The sequence below is a fragment of the Homalodisca vitripennis genome, chromosome 7 (assembly GCF_021130785.1).
Source record: "Homalodisca vitripennis isolate AUS2020 chromosome 7, UT_GWSS_2.1, whole genome shotgun sequence".
Lineage (NCBI taxonomy): Eukaryota > Metazoa > Arthropoda > Insecta > Hemiptera > Cicadellidae > Homalodisca > Homalodisca vitripennis.
The window spans coordinates 23747435-23764232 of NC_060213.1; the positions used below are offsets into that span (position 1 = coordinate 23747435).

At 36.5% G+C, this 16798-nt stretch overlaps 1 protein-coding gene across 4 annotated transcripts in view; it reads right to left on the reverse strand.

The window, feature by feature from the left end:
* Positions 1-9138, reverse strand: part of LOC124367013 (probable CoA ligase CCL7) — a 28807-nt gene extending 19669 nt beyond the window's left edge. Inside the window, exon 1 of one of the 4 annotated variants that reach the window (XM_046823694.1) lies at positions 9116-9138. The gene's annotated coding sequence lies outside the window, so the exon portion shown is untranslated. The other 3 variants (XM_046823692.1, XM_046823693.1, XM_046823691.1) reach the window with 3 other exon arrangements.
* Positions 9139-16798: the final 7660 nt, after the last annotated feature.

Consider the following 16798-nt stretch of genomic DNA (forward strand, 5'->3'; position numbering starts at 1 on the left):
AAGACGGTCAGAATAATGTAAGACAAGCACACATAAAGCAATGCAAATATAGTGCCTAACAGATGATTTTAGAGTTGAAGTTGTTTCGAATAAGAGTGATGTGGGTGGCTAAATATATGTACTCTAAGATAGTTTCTGAAGCATATTCCGATAAGATCTTTGAATACATTGACTCATTAATAACTATATGGATATTGTAGAATATACTTCGCTCAGCACTTGGTACTGCAGTACCACGACATAAACATGTAAATGTGAGAGTTTATTAAATCTTCATAACATTATACGAATATTTGGGTGTTTTAAAGGATTTAGTTTAAATTCGAGCATGCAATGAAAATTCCAGTCCTTAACGTTCCATACTATGAGTTATACTGGAAGTTCAAATCAAATAACTTCTGAAAATGTGCTATCAAGATTCCGTAAGATTCGATTCGGCTTACATGACTGTACCTGTGAAGGCGGTTATGTTGTTCCACTCTACCTGTTGATGAAAAAGGGAGCCGAAACCTACTTCTACTTGCAAGAAGAAGAGTGAGACAGCGTGAGGGTCGCGGAGGAATCATGGAGTGGTGGACCTTCTCGTGACACCAACCCTCTCTGGACATGGCTGTTTCCGCTGACTCTTAGAAAAGATTGGGAAGGGCGATTCAGGTACCTGCCGGTATTGTATCGCCAACTGGGTGGACAGCAAGCGTGAACGTGGGGTTAAGGGAGTCGGTGATCTTTATAACGTACTCAGCCCCGCATGCACTGGAGTGAAGTACATTCGACCCTTTAGTGTATCTGGTAGCAGGCAGATCTCCCATGCTCAGCCAAAAAAGAAAGATTCCGGAAGATCCTCCTTCTGCTGTTGTTGTAAAAATATTGATGACAGAGTATTCGTATGAGTATGATACTTACTATCATGACTTCCTGTATCAGTATAAGACGTCACCTTGAGTCATCTGCACCTTGAAGAACTAAAAAGATTGTTCAGTCTGCCAATTCGATGATTTTCCTGAGTTCATCACCAAGAGTGTATCCGATATTGCATTCCTCTGATTGAATTATGACAATGGATGCTTTTTTCAATTTGAAAAACCAAGGTAGTCACATTAATTCCAAAAATTATATCTGGACTCTCTCCAATTGTGTCTAAAACATTTGAAAATATTGTTTTATAAGAGAGAGCTCTTTGTCATCTCTTCACAAGAGCACGTAACCTCGATTGTTAGACTGTCCATTGTCCAATACTTGTATTATTCAGCAGTGGCAGTCCTGCGGTTGAGAGACGATGTCAGGTTGATACCTTATGTCCAGACCCGGATTAACACTTCTTAGCGCCCTAAGCCACACTTTTTAATTATGCCCCCTTTACGCCAACTTCTACCCTATCCTCCCCCACCCACATCATTCAGACGCACACTGAAAACAAAACCATACCTTCTCCATTGATCTTCATACCCGTATTACTGATAATTGTTTGCATTGAGAGAGACAAATAATTAATAATTTGCTTCAAATATTAAGTTATTATTAACCCTTAAAGTACCAACTTTCGGCCTTGAGACTGCCTAAGGAGTGCTACAGTAGTAAAATACTAATAACAATACCTTGTACAGTAAAACATATGTTATTAATTACAGTAAATCATAAGTTACGTTTACATAATTACACTTTAAAATAATACAAAGACGAGTACAAACTCAAACTTTGGTCCATGCATTGTATGGTTGAAGTCAACAAGTCTGCAGCAGCATCAGATTTCAGATCAGCCCTTCACACCATAGCTGCTATACAGCTTATTTCGTCTATTACATTTGAAATTTGTAAAATTCCCTTTGGTATGCTAGTAGATCGCGGAATGCAAATAACAGAAAGTATTTACCGATTAAAATATTTTTATGAGGTTATTACTACACCAACTTTATTTTTCTTTGATTTTTTAAAAAAACAATTAATGGAAAACGGTCCAACTCGTATTCATTATGTTTCATTTTCGGGGAATAGAACCCGTGAGCTAATAATTAGAGAGTTGGTACCTTCGGCAAGGATCAAGAAGGTGATTACAGAGAAGTTAGCGTATTGTAAACAGCGACATTCTCTGCACAAATAACTCTTACATAGTTTTAGGTGAAAACTAGTTTCAAGGTCACAATTTTTAAACTGTGGTATTAAAATATTATCAGTTCTTTCGTTTCTCATAATATAAATGTTAATAGTATAAATATATGTATGCACTTTAATTAAGTAAAATTACTACAACTACTCTTATTCAATTTCAAAACACACATATGAATATACAATACAAATGTGTTTTGGTTAATCAATTAATCTTATCATAATTTAAATAGATCTAACCAAATATTTATTAACTAAGGTTGATTTGGAAGGATGATAGATTTTTGGAAATCTACCATTGTTATATGTTACAAAAAATATAATATTACATTTCTAGGAATAAAATGTAACCTCTTCTTCACATGTACAATTACAAAAAGCAAAACAAAAATAAAACCAAAAGAACTTGAATGGAAATCCACTGCTATATTTTTATAGATTTTAAGTGTTTTATTCATCTGTCCTATGTCATTATATCTTATGTTCATGCATTAGATTTTTTGCCACCTGAAGAAGAGTGTAGATGTTATATTTGTAACACCCAAGGGTAGCAAATATCTGAAATCCTATCCTTCCAAAGAGTTTTCTTTCAATTCATTGGTGTTACTGGCACCCGATATTCATATGCTTAAAAACTCAAAATGGCTACGGTTTGATTTGAAATTACCGCCTCACTTCACCAAAATTATATTTTTCACTTTATTCAGTCCAGATTTTCGATGTGCCTACGGGAAGGCCAGCAATGTTTAATTGTGTTCAAAATAAAATTCTACTTTTCTACAGGCAGTTATGATGGCGAGTACATTTTAGTTAACTTATCCGTAAAATGTATTTAATTTTATAATTGTTTTACACAGTATAGCGTGCGTACAGCCTACACGTAAATAAATGTTTGTGAAACCTGTAACATATCACGAAACCGTCTTTGAGAAATTTGAATTTGAAGATAGGAATTTTTATCATAACTGCCCTTGAAATAAAGTTACCACCCGATTGCTCGTATAAAAGGGAATATAAAATTATAACAGTAAAAATATTCTCCTGCACATTATAAAACAAGCAGAATCTGGACTATTTACAGAATAACATAACTGCTATTAATAAAACATTTTGTCAATCACAATTAGAGGTCTCTAATTCAAACTGAGTTAAAAGAATATAACCAAACAGTTTTGTTTTGAATCTATACATAGTACGTAGATGTTGGTAACATGGGTTCAAGTAAACCATGTTGGTACATGACTGAATTAACTATGTCTATGTGTATCGGTCACAACCTACCTCAGTTGTGGAGCGAGGTACGATGACGTCTGAGAGAACTGCAGTCGCTTCGCACATGTTGGTACATGACTGAATTAACTATGTCTATGTGTATCGGTCACAACCTACCTCAGTTGTGGAGCGAGGTACGATGACGTCTGAGAGAACTGCAGTCGCTTCGCACATGTTGGTACATGACTGAATTAACTATGTCTATGTGTATCGGTCACAACCTACCTCAGTTGTGGAGCGAGGTACGATGACGTCTGAGAGAACTGCAGTCGCTTCGCACATGTTGGTACATGACTGAATTAACTATGTCTATGTGTATCGGTCACAACCTACCTCAGTTGTGGAGCGAGGTACGATGACGTCTGAGAGAACTGCAGTCGCTTCGCACATGTTGGTACATGACTGAATTAACTATGTCTATGTGTATCGGTCACAACCTACCTCAGTTGTGGAGCGAGGTACGATGACGTCTGAGAGAACTGCAGTCGCTTCGCACATGTTGGTACATGACTGAATTAACTATGTCTATGTGTATCGGTCACAACCTACCTCAGTTGTGGAGCGAGGTACGATGACGTCTGAGAGAACTGCAGTCGCTTCGCACATGTTGGTACATGACTGAATTAACTATGTCTATGTGTATCGGTCACAACCTACCTCAGTTGTGGAGCGAGGTACGATGACGACTGAGAGAACTGCAGTCGCTTCGCACATGTTGGTACATGACTGAATTAACTATGTCTATGTGTATCGGTCACAACCTACCTCAGTTGTGGAGCGAGGTACGATGACGTCTGAGAGAACTGCAGTCGCTTCGCACATGTTGGTACATGACTGAATTAACTATGTCTATGTGTATCGGTCACAACCTACCTCAGTTGTGGAGCGAGGTACGATGACGTCTGAGAGAACTGCAGTCGCTTCGCACATGTTGGTACATGACTGAATTAACTATGTCTATGTGTATCGGTCACAACCTACCTCAGTTGTGGAGCGAGGTACGATGACGTCTGAGAGAACTGCAGTCGCTTCGCACATGTTGGTACATGACTGAATTAACTATGTCTATGTGTATCGGTCACAACCTACCTCAGTTGTGGAGCGAGGTACGATGACGTCTGAGAGAACTGCAGTCGCTTCGCACATGTTGGTACATGACTGAACTAACTATGTCTATGTGTATCGGTCACAACCTACCTCAGTTGTGGAGCGAGGTACGATGACGTCTGAGAGAACTGCAGTCGCTTCGCACATGTTGGTACATGACTGAACTAACTATGTCTATGTGTATCGGTCACAACCTACCTCAGTTGTGGAGCGAGGTACGATGACGTCTGAGAGAACTGCAGTCGCTTCGCACATGTTGGTACATGACTGAACTAACTATGTCTATGTGTATCGGTCACAACCTACCTCAGTTGTGGAGCGAGGTACGATGACGTCTGAGAGAACTGCAGTCGCTTCGCACATGTTGGTACATGACTGAACTAACTATGTCTATGTGTATCGGTCACAACCTACCTCAGTTGTGGAGCGAGGTACGATGACGTCTGAGAGAACTGCAGTCGCTTCGCACATGCGATTATCCAATTGCTCTTCTATTGATAACCCGATGACGAGCCTCCTGTCTGTACTTCCCGGCTAGTTGTGATTCACAGCCAACTGTATCAGATCAACACGAGGCGCTCTCGTCACTCTTGTATTGCGTATGACAAAGTTAGAGTACGCCATACCACAGCTTCGAAGAGGTTAATTGCAATGTTTCGTGTCTATAGTTCATTTCATTATTGTCAGGCAGAACGACATAATGTCATACAGTAAAGGGATTTGTACTTTTCTCGGCAAAATAAAGATAACGTGTCAGCATTCAACGACGCTGAACCAAAGTCCATGGTTGAACATGCACCATTATAGAACTCATCGATGGCTATGTAGAAATAAAGTATGATGCAACATTTTAATTCCACAGGTGAAATCTTTCTCGAGATATCATGCCACATGATCTATTCACATCTTTGTTGATTACGTTAGGTTTCCTTCAGTGTTTCAACAATACATTTTTACACGCTGATTAAGTATAAAATTGTGTTATATGTGTTAGGATTGTTAGGATTTATGTGTTAATATTTCATATGTTAAAATATCAAATGAGTGTGGTGTGATTGTTTACACATTTATTATGCTGCTATTTTCTCGTTGCCATCATGGTTAGCTATAAGAATAATGCAAAAATGTTCGCTAAAGCTCGGCCAAATCCCATGGTGTGACAAGTAGCATAATCGAACTCAGTGTTGCTTATGCAGAATTGTGGCTTGACGTACGCGTACATGGCTTCATTTGTATACGTTAGTTATCGAGATACCGTATTAGAGACATACAGACTCCTGTAGTGATAAGCTTTGTGTTGTCATATCCTTTCTTTATTGTCATATACGAGATCTATTATGCGACTCGTAACGTGGTGGGCGGCGTTCTCTGCCTTGTCTTAGTCCACGGATTACATTTAGATCATAATTTGGCTGTTAACGCTCAAACTCCTCTGACCTGTGATGCAATGGAAAGACTAACAATGTAATGTTTAACATTTGACACACACTTACGGTTTTTGATTGTTATTATTATTATTATTATTATTATTATATCACAATTTACTTGTTTTCGATATAAATACTTGATATAGAAAACAATAAATTAAAGTGTTAAATGAAACCCTTCCATATAAAAACATTGATAAACAACTAATGTTTTAAAAGCTGCTTTACACGTTGCTTTTACGTTTTATACTACCACATTATTCTAGGGCCTTCTTTACGGCGTTTTGAAAGTAAGATGAGAACAGATACAACTACAAGAGGTGCAAGTTCAGTTATTTTCAGAATTAATAAAATGTGCTACCAATATTCCGATGAGAAGTTTATACATTTTTATTATCCACCGCATTTACAGCAATTAGGTTGTGTGATATTGTTAATATAATATTACATAAACTACTTATCTGTACACACTGTCACTGAACGAGAGTAGTCGACACACTGGATGTAACGTTACTAATTACGGCAGTTATCTAGGCTGTGTGATATTGTTAATATAATATTACATAAACTACTTATCTGTACACACTGTCACTGAACGAGAGTAGTCGACACACTGGATGTAACGTTACTAATTACGGTAGTTATCCTCCTCAGACCTTGAACATGATTCACTGCTACCACACGTTCTCACTTGAACGAGAGTAGTCGACACACTGGATGTAACGTTACTAATTACGGTAGTTATCTAGGCTGTGTGATATTGTTAATATAATATTACATAAACTACTTATCTGTACACACTGTCACTGAACGAGAGTAGTCGACACACTGGATGTAACGTTACTAATTACGGTAGTTATCTAGGCTGTGTGATATTGTTAATATAATATTACATAAACTACTTATCTGTACACACTGTCACTGAACGAGAGTAGTCGACACACTGGATGTAACGTTACTAATTACAGTAGTTATCTAGGTTGTGTGATATTGTTAATATAATATTACATAAACTACTTATCTGTACACACTGTCACTGAACGAGAGTAGTCGACACACTGGATGTAACGTTACTAATTACGGTAGTTATCTAGGCTGTGTGATATTGTTAATATAATATTACATAAACTACTTATCTGTACACACTGTCACTGAACGAGAGTAGTCGACACACTGGATGTAACGTTACTAATTACGGTAGTTATCTAGGTTGTGTGATATTGTTAATATAATATTACATAAACTACTTATCTGTACACACTGTCACTGAACGAGAGTAGTCGACACACTGGATGTAACGTTACTAATTACAGTAGTTATCTAGGTTGTGTGATATTGTTAATATAATATTACATAAACTACTTATCTGTACACACTGTCACTGAACGAGAGTAGTCGACACACTGGATGTAACGTTACTAATTACGGTAGTTATCTAGGCTGTGTGATATTGTTAATATAATATTACATAAACTACTTATCTGTACACACTGTCACTGAACGAGAGTAGTCGACACACTGGATGTAACGTTACTAATTACGGTAGTTATCTAGGTTGTGTGATATTGTTAATATAATATTACATAAACTACTTATCTGTACACACTGTCACTGAACGAGAGTAGTCGACACACTGGATGTAACGTTACTAATTACGGTAGTTATCTAGGCTGTGTGATATTGTTAATATAATATTACATAAACTACTTATCTGTACACACTGTCACTGAACGAGAGTAGTCGACACACTGGATGTAACGTTACTAATTACGGTAGTTATCTAGGCTGTGTGATATTGTTAATATAATATTACATAAACTACTTATCTGTACACACTGTCACTGAACGAGAGTAGTCGACACACTGGATGTAACGTTACTAATTACGGTAGTTATCTAGGCTGTGTGATATTGTTAATATAATATTACATAAACTACTTATCTGTACACACTGTCACTGAACGAGAGTAGTCGACACACTGGATGTAACGTTACTAATTACGGTAGTTATCTAGGCTGTGTGATATTGTTAATATAATATTACATAAACTACTTATCTGTACACACTGTCACTGAACGAGAGTAGTCGACACACTGGATGTAACGTTACTAATTACGGTAGTTATCTAGGCTGTGTGATATTGTTAATATAATATTACATAAACTACTTATCTGTACACACTGTCACTGAACGAGAGTAGTCGACACACTGGATGTAACGTTACTAATTACGGTAGTTATCTAGGCTGTGTGATATTGTTAATATAATATTACATAAACTACTTATCTGTACACACTGTCACTGAACGAGAGTAGTCGACACACTGGATGTAACGTTACTAATTACGGTAGTTATCTAGGCTGTGTGATATTGTTAATATAATATTACATAAACTACTTATCTGTACACACTGTCACTGAACGAGAGTAGTCGACACACTGGATGTAACGTTACTAATTACGGTAGTTATCTAGGCTGTGTGATATTGTTAATATAATATTACATAAACTACTTATCTGTACACACTGTCACTGAACGAGAGTAGTCGACACACTGGATGTAACGTTACTAATTACGGTAGTTATCTAGGCTGTGTGATATTGTTAATATAATATTACATAAACTACTTATCTGTACACACTGTCACTGAACGAGAGTAGTCGACACACTGGATGTAACGTTACTAATTACGGTAGTTATCTAGGCTGTGTGATATTGTTAATATAATATTACATAAACTACTTATCTGTACACACTGTCACTGAACGAGAGTAGTCGACACACTGGATGTAACGTTACTAATTACGGTAGTTATCTAGGCTGTGTGATATTGTTAATATAATATTACATAAACTACTTATCTGTGCACACTGTCACTGAACGAGAGTAGTCGACACACTGGATGTAACGTTACTAATTACGGTAGTTATCTAGGCTGTGTGATATTGTTAATATAATATTACATAAACTACTTATCTGTGCACACTGTCACTGAACGAGAGTAGTCGACACACTGGATGTAACGTTACTAATTACGGTAGTTATCTAGGCTGTGTGATATTGTTAATATAATATTACATAAACTACTTATCTGTACACACTGTCACTGAATGAGAGTAGTCGACACACTGGATGTAACGTTACTAATTACGGTAGTTATCTAGGCTGTGTGATATTGTTAATATAATAATACATAAACTACTTACCTGTGCACACTGTCACTGAACGAGAGTAGTCGACACACTGGATGTAACGTTACTAATTACGGTAGTTATCCTCCTCAGACCTTGAACATGATTCACCGCTACCACATGTTCTCACTTGAGTACGCGGCAACTGTGGCCTGGCCAAGGTCACACTGAGGCTCGCCAGCTGATCCCAGCTATGGTTAGCTCAGTTACCTTACATTCCTGGCATTTTCTGTGTTTGAAGTTTGTTTGTGGTGATGGAAAGTTTGTGAAGGAAACAGGATTTTTCGGACATTTACCACCGTTCAGTGACTCAAAAATCAGTAATACTACGTTTCGAGATCTGCAAATTGATCTCTTCCTCAGGTGGTTAAATAAACCTAAGACAAAACTAAAATCTAGATTAAAATACAACATCATACCTGAGCGTTGCGAGACGGATAAAGTTTACAACCATCACAATTTTTTCCAAAAGTAGAACAAAACTGATTGGAAAAGAAGTTTAAAAGTAATTCTAAAGTCCCGCATGTAATATCTATATGGTGACGGTATACATTGTGCAACATAATATATTAAATATCAATAGTACTCTGCATAGTTATAGTACAAATTGTCAAATGTACAGATTTTGGGTTTTAAGTATCGTGCACAATTATATATGCCAACAGTGCTTTGCTATTGTACACGAATTACGTCAAAACTACTCTAACTACAGTACACAGTGTTACATGCTAACAGTGCGTTGCTATTGTACACGAATTACGTCAAAACTACTCTAATTATTGTACACAATGTTATATGCCAAAAGTGCTTTGCTATTGTACACGGTTTACGTTAAAACTACTCTAATTACAGCACAAAGTGTTATATGCCAACAGTACTTTGCTATTGTACACGAATTACGTCAAAACTACTCTAATTACAGTACACAATGTTATATGCCAACAGTGCTTTGCTATTGTACACGAATTACGTCAAAACTACTCTAATTACAGTACACAATGTTATATGCCCACAGTGCTTTGCTATTGTACACGAATTACGTCAAAACTACTCTAATTACTGTACGAAATGTTATATGCCAACAGTGCTTTGCTATTGTACACGAATTACGTCAAAACTACTCTAATTACTGTACACACTGTTGTATGCCCACAGTGCTTTGCTATTGTACACGAATTACGTCAAAACTACTCTAATTACTGTACGAAATGTTATATGCCAACAGTGCTTTGCTAATGTACACGAATTACGTCAAAACTACTCTGATTACAGTACACAGTGCTATATGCCAACAGTGCCTTGCTATTGTACACGGTTTACGTTAAAACTACTCTAATTACAGCACAAAGTGTTATATACCAACAGTACTTTGCTATTGTACCCGAATTACGTTAAAAGTACTCTGATTACAGTACAAAGTGTTATATGCCAACAGTGCTTTGCTATTGTACACGAAATACGTAAAAACTACTCTAATTACAGTACACAATGTTATATGCCAACAGTGCTTTGCTATTGTACACGAATTACGTCAAAACATACTCTAATTACAGTACACAGTATTATATGCCTCTAGTGCTTTGCTATTGTACACGAATTATGTCAAAACTACTCTGATTAGAGCACAAAGTGTTATATGCCAACAGTGCTTTGCTATTGTACTTGGATTACGACAAAACTACTCTAATTATTGTACACAATATTATATGCCAACAGTGCTTTGCTATTGTATACGATTACTTCAAATCTACTCTAATTACTGTACACAATGTTATATGCCAACAGTGCTTTGCTATTGTACACGAATTACGTCAAATTACTCTAATTACTGTACACAATGTTATATCCCTTTAGTGCTTTGCTATTGTACACGAATTACGTCAAAACTACTCTAATTACAGCACAAAGTGTTATATGCCAACAGTGCTTTGCTATTGTACCCGAATTACGTTAAAACTACTCTAATTACAGTACAAAGTGTTTTATGCCAACAGTGCTTTGCTATTGTACACGAATTACGTCAAAACTACTCTAATTACTGTACACAATGTTATATGCCAACAGTGCTTTGCTATTGTACACGAATTACGTCAAAACTACTCTAATTACAGTACACAGTGTTATATGCCAACAGTGCCTTGCTATTGTACACGGATTACGTCAAAACTACTCTAATTACTGTACGAAATGTTATATGCCAACAGTGCTTTGCTATTGTACACGAATTACGTCAAAACTACTCTAATTATTGTACACAATGTTATATGCCAACAGTGCTTTGCTATTGTACACGAATTACGTTAAAACTACTCTAATTACAGTACACAATGTTATATGCCAACAGTGCTTTGCTATTGTACCCGAATTACGTTAAAACTACTCTAATTACAGTACAAAGTGTTATATGCCAACAGTGCTTTGCTATTGTACACGAATTACGTCAAAACTACTCTAATTACAGTACAAATTGTTATATGCCAACAGTGCTTTGCTATTGTACACGGATTACGTCAAAAGTACTCTGATTACACAGGTTTACAAAAAAATATTTTTTTTTCTGTAACATTGATCAAAATAGGTGTTTCTTATGTATTTTGCCTTGCTAAACACGAAAATAACAATAAAAAGTATGTAGGACGTACGGATTTTTTGGATACAAGACATCCTAAGAAACTTAAGAAAAGTATAGTTTAACAACTATGAGAATAGGGATTTTTCAATAAATTGTTGACAGAAATGTTTCCAACCAAACTTAAGTTTATTATTATATACATTAAAGTGAATGAATAAAGAACATTTTCACTTCAAGTTGACACTAAAGGCTGTTATTATTATTTTACTTCTTTCTCTTGTGGGGTGTGAAATCTTCCCGTCTTCAGGAACCAACAATAGTCCGCCCATCATGGAAGGATCCCAGCGGCCTTGATATCTGCTTTCAATTGTTCTGATGTCCTGGTGGAACCTCTCGCCTTGTTCGTCACTTACGGCTCCCAGATTTTCCGGAAAAAAAGTCCAAGTGAGAGTGGAGAAAGTGTATTTTTAAAGACATTCGACAACCCATAAATTGGTACGCTTTCAAAAGATCTTGGACTAATTTTTTGTAGTTTTCCTCCTTGGTATTTCCTAGAAACCCTTTCACAACTGGACAAATGATTTTTCCAAGCGGCCAACTCTTTTTTTATTGAGTTTTGTTTCGAACTCAGGATCTTTAATCATTTTTTCTGATATCTGGACCAGTAAAAACACCTTCTTTGATCTTAGCTTCGCTCAGCTGAGGAAACAAACTGGATAGGTATGCAAATCCTTCACCTTCTCTACTCATTGCCTTTACAAAGTTTTTTATCAATCCAAGTTTTGATGTGCAGTGGTGGTAGAATTATATTTTCAGGATCTACAAGAGGTATGTTGAGTATATTTCTATCACCAGGCGTGTAGTTAGACCTTTTTGGCCATTCTTTTGCTGGTAGTGCTTGTCTGACGCTCTACTATCCCCATAAGCATATGAAAGCAACAGTATTTTGTGTAGCCACCCTGAAGGCCCATAAGAATAGCAACTACTTTGAAAATCTGCACATATTTGCCACTTGTACTCATCGTATTGAATTGCCTTTAGGATGGCTGCCCATGTTGTCGTATGTTTCTTTCATTTATAACAGAATAAGCAACAGGTATCGATGGTTTCTTATTACCATTGTGTAATAGGACAGCTTTTAGGCTATATTTGGACGAATCGATAAAAAAGACGCCATTCATCCGGTGTATGATTAATGCCAAGTTCATCCATCAGCCCAGTCACATCAAAACAAACACACATTGAACCCTCAAGTTTATAGAAGGCTGAAAACTGTACATTTCTTTTTCTAAAGCAAGACACTGTCGTGGCCTTTTGCTAGAAGATTCCATTCTTGCAGTCGTGATCCTAACAGTTCTGCTTTCTGTTTAGAGAGGCCTAAATCACGAACAAGATCATTCAATTTGTTTTGTTTGATAAAATGTGGTTCGTTTGACATCTGAGGCTCAAAGGTAGGATCGTTAGGGTTATCTGTTTGCTCAGTTACATCTTCACTGTCCATTTTGCTGGCAATCATCTTCACTAATATTGGGAATAAAAAAATTTTCCCAGTCAACTGGAGGGGTGGGAATTGGCAAATCGTCTCCATGTGGAACTGGCTTGATTGCTGAGGGCACGTCTGGGTACTGGATTTTACATTTTTGCTTCTTTGAATATCCCTCAGGGTTTGACAAACAAAAATAACAATCATTGAAGTGGTTGCTAGGCTCACGCCCAAAACCATTGGAACAGCAAAGGGCATTGACCTTCTGTTCCCTTTGGCCCATTGGATAAGGTTGAACCGAACAGCTAATGCAGCAAATATGTGGGGCCCCAACTTTTATCCTGGTCCCCCACCTTGCAGCCAAAATAAAGGAAGTATGCCTTTCTTACCTCTTCAGTTATAGGCCTTCCTTGTGATTTAATAATGTACCTTCCACACACGTAACAAAACTTGTCTGGAGGATTTTTACAAACTCGACGTAAACTAGACATTACAAAAAAATACTTAAGAAGTGTTGAAATTAAACTGAACACAACAACCTCTCTCTTAAAAATACCTGCTCACTACTGCTGTGCTGCTGTGAGTCACCAGACACAAAGGAATGTTTATCTTGCCCCCCACCAACTGCTCTGCAGGGCTGCCAACCACTTTCAGCTTTTAAACACAAATTATGGTATATGACTATGACAGCGGTACTATAACATAAAACTGAGACGTGGTAGGCTATTTATGCTTTCAGTTTTGGATTTTGTAACTTAAAAATAAACAAAAAAACCTTATTTAATGAATGTTACATTTTGTGTGTAAACCTGTGTTACAGTACACAGTGTTATATTCCAACAGTGCTTTGCTATTGTACCAGAATTACGTCAAAACTACTCTAATTACAGCACAAAGTGTTATGTGCCAACAGTGCTTTGCTATTCTACACGAATTACGTCAAAACTACTTTAATTACTGTACGAATTGTTATATGCCAACAGTGATTTGATATTGTACCAGAATTACGTCAAAACTACTCTAATTACAGCACAAAGTGTTATATGCCAACAGTGCTTTGCTATTGTACCCGAATTACGTCAAAACTACTCTAATTACAGTACACAATGTTATATGCCAACAGTGCTTTGCTATTGTACACGAATTACGTAAAAACTACTCTAATTACAGTACACAATGTTATATGCCAACAGTGCTTTGCTATTGTACACGAATTACGTAAAAACTACTCTAATTACAGTACACAATGTTATATGCCAATAGAACTTTGCTATTGTACACGAATTACGTAAAAACTACTCTAATTACTGTACACAATGTTACATGCCCACAGTGCTTTGCTATTGTACACGAATTACGTAAAAACTACTGTTATTACTGTACACAATGTTATCTGCCAACAGTGCCTTGCTATTGTACACGGTTTACGTTAAAACTACTCTAATTACAGTACACAATGTTATATGCCAACAGTGCTTTGCTATTGTACACGAATTACGTAAAAACTACTCTAATTACAGTACACAATGTTATATGCCAACAGTGCTTTGCTATTGTACACGAATTACGTCAAAACTACTCTAATTACAGTACACAATGTTATATGCCAACAGTGCTTTGCTATTGTACCCGAATTACGTTAAAACTACTCTAATTACAGTACAAAGTGTTATATGCCAACAGTGCTTTGCTATTGTACACGAATTACGTCAAAACTACTCTAATTACAGTACACAGTGTTATATGCCAACAGTGCTTTGCTATTGTACACAAATTACGTCAAAACTACTCTGATTACAGTACAAATTGTTATATGCCAACAGTGCTTTTCTATTGTACCCGAATTACGTTAAAAGTACTCTGATTACAGTACAAAGTGTTATATGCCAACAGTGCTTTGCTATTGTACACGAATTACGTCAAAACTACTCTAATTACTGTACAAAGTGTTATATGCCAACAGTGCTTTGCTATTGTACACGAATTACGTCAAAACTACTCTGATTACAGTACACAGTGTTATATGCCAACAGTGCTTTGCTATTGTACACGAATTACGTCAAAACTACTCTAATTACAGTACAAAGTGTTATATGCCAACAGTGCTTTGCTATTGTACACGAATTACGTCAAAACTACTCTAATTACAGTACACAATGTTATATGCCAACAGTGCTTTGCTATTGTACACGAATTACGTCAAAACTACTCTAATTACAGTACACAATGTTATATGCCAACAGTGCTTTGCTATTGTACACGAATTACGTCAAAACTACTCTAATTACAGTACACAATGTTATATGCCAACAGTGCTTTGCTATTGTACCCGAATTACGTTAAAACTACTCTGATTACAGTACAAAGTGTTATATGCCAACAGTGCTTTGCTATTGTACACGAATTACGTCAAAACTACTCTAATTACTGTACACAATGTTATATGCCAACAGTGCTTTGCTATTGTACACGAATTACGTTAAAACTACTCTAATTACAGTACACAATGTTATATGCCAACAGTGCTTTGCTATTGTACACGAATTACGTTAAAACTACTCTAATTACAGTACAAAGTGTTATATGCCAACAGTGCTTTGCTATTGTACACGAATTACGTCAAAACTACTCTAATTACAGTACACAATGTTATATGCCAACAGTGCTTTGCTATTGTACACGAATTACGTCAAAACTACTCTAATTACAGTACACAATGTTATATGCCAACAGTGCTTTGCTATTGTACACGAATTACGTCAAAACTACTCTAATTACAGTACACAATGTTATATGCCAACAGTGCTTTGCTATTGTACACGAATTACGTAAAAACTACTCTAATTACAGTACACAATGTTATATGCCAACAGTGCTTTGCTATTGTACACGAATTACGTCAAAACTACTCTAATTACAGTACACAGAGTTATATGCCAACAGTGCTTTGCTATTGTACACGAATTACGTTAAAACTACTCTAATTACAGTACAAAGTGTTATATGCCAACAGTGCTTTGCTATTGTACACGAATTACGTAAAAACTACTCTAATTACAGTACACAATGTTATATGCCAACAGTGCTTTGCTATTGTACACGAATTACGTCAAAACTACTCTAATTACAGTACACAATGTTATATGCCAACAGTACTTTGCTATTGTACACGAATTACGTCAAACTACTCTAATTACAGTACAAAGTGTTATATGCCAACAGTGCTTTGCTATTGTACACGAATTACGTCAAAACTACTCTAATTACAGTACACAATGTTATATGCCAACAGTGCTTTGCTATTGTACACGAATTACGTAAAAACTACTCTAATTACAGTACACAATGTTATATGCCAACAGTGCTTTGCTATTGTACACGAATTACGTCAAAACTACTCTAATTACAGTACACAATGTTATATGCCAACAGTGCTTTGCTATTGTACACGAATTACGTCAAAACTACTCTAATTACAGTACACAATGTTATATGCCAACAGTGCTTTGCTATTGTACACGAATTACGTCAAAACTACTCTAATTACAGTACACAATGTTATATGCCAACAGTGCTTTGCTATTGTACACGAATTACGTCAAAACTACTCTAATTACAGTACACAATGTTATATGCCAACAGT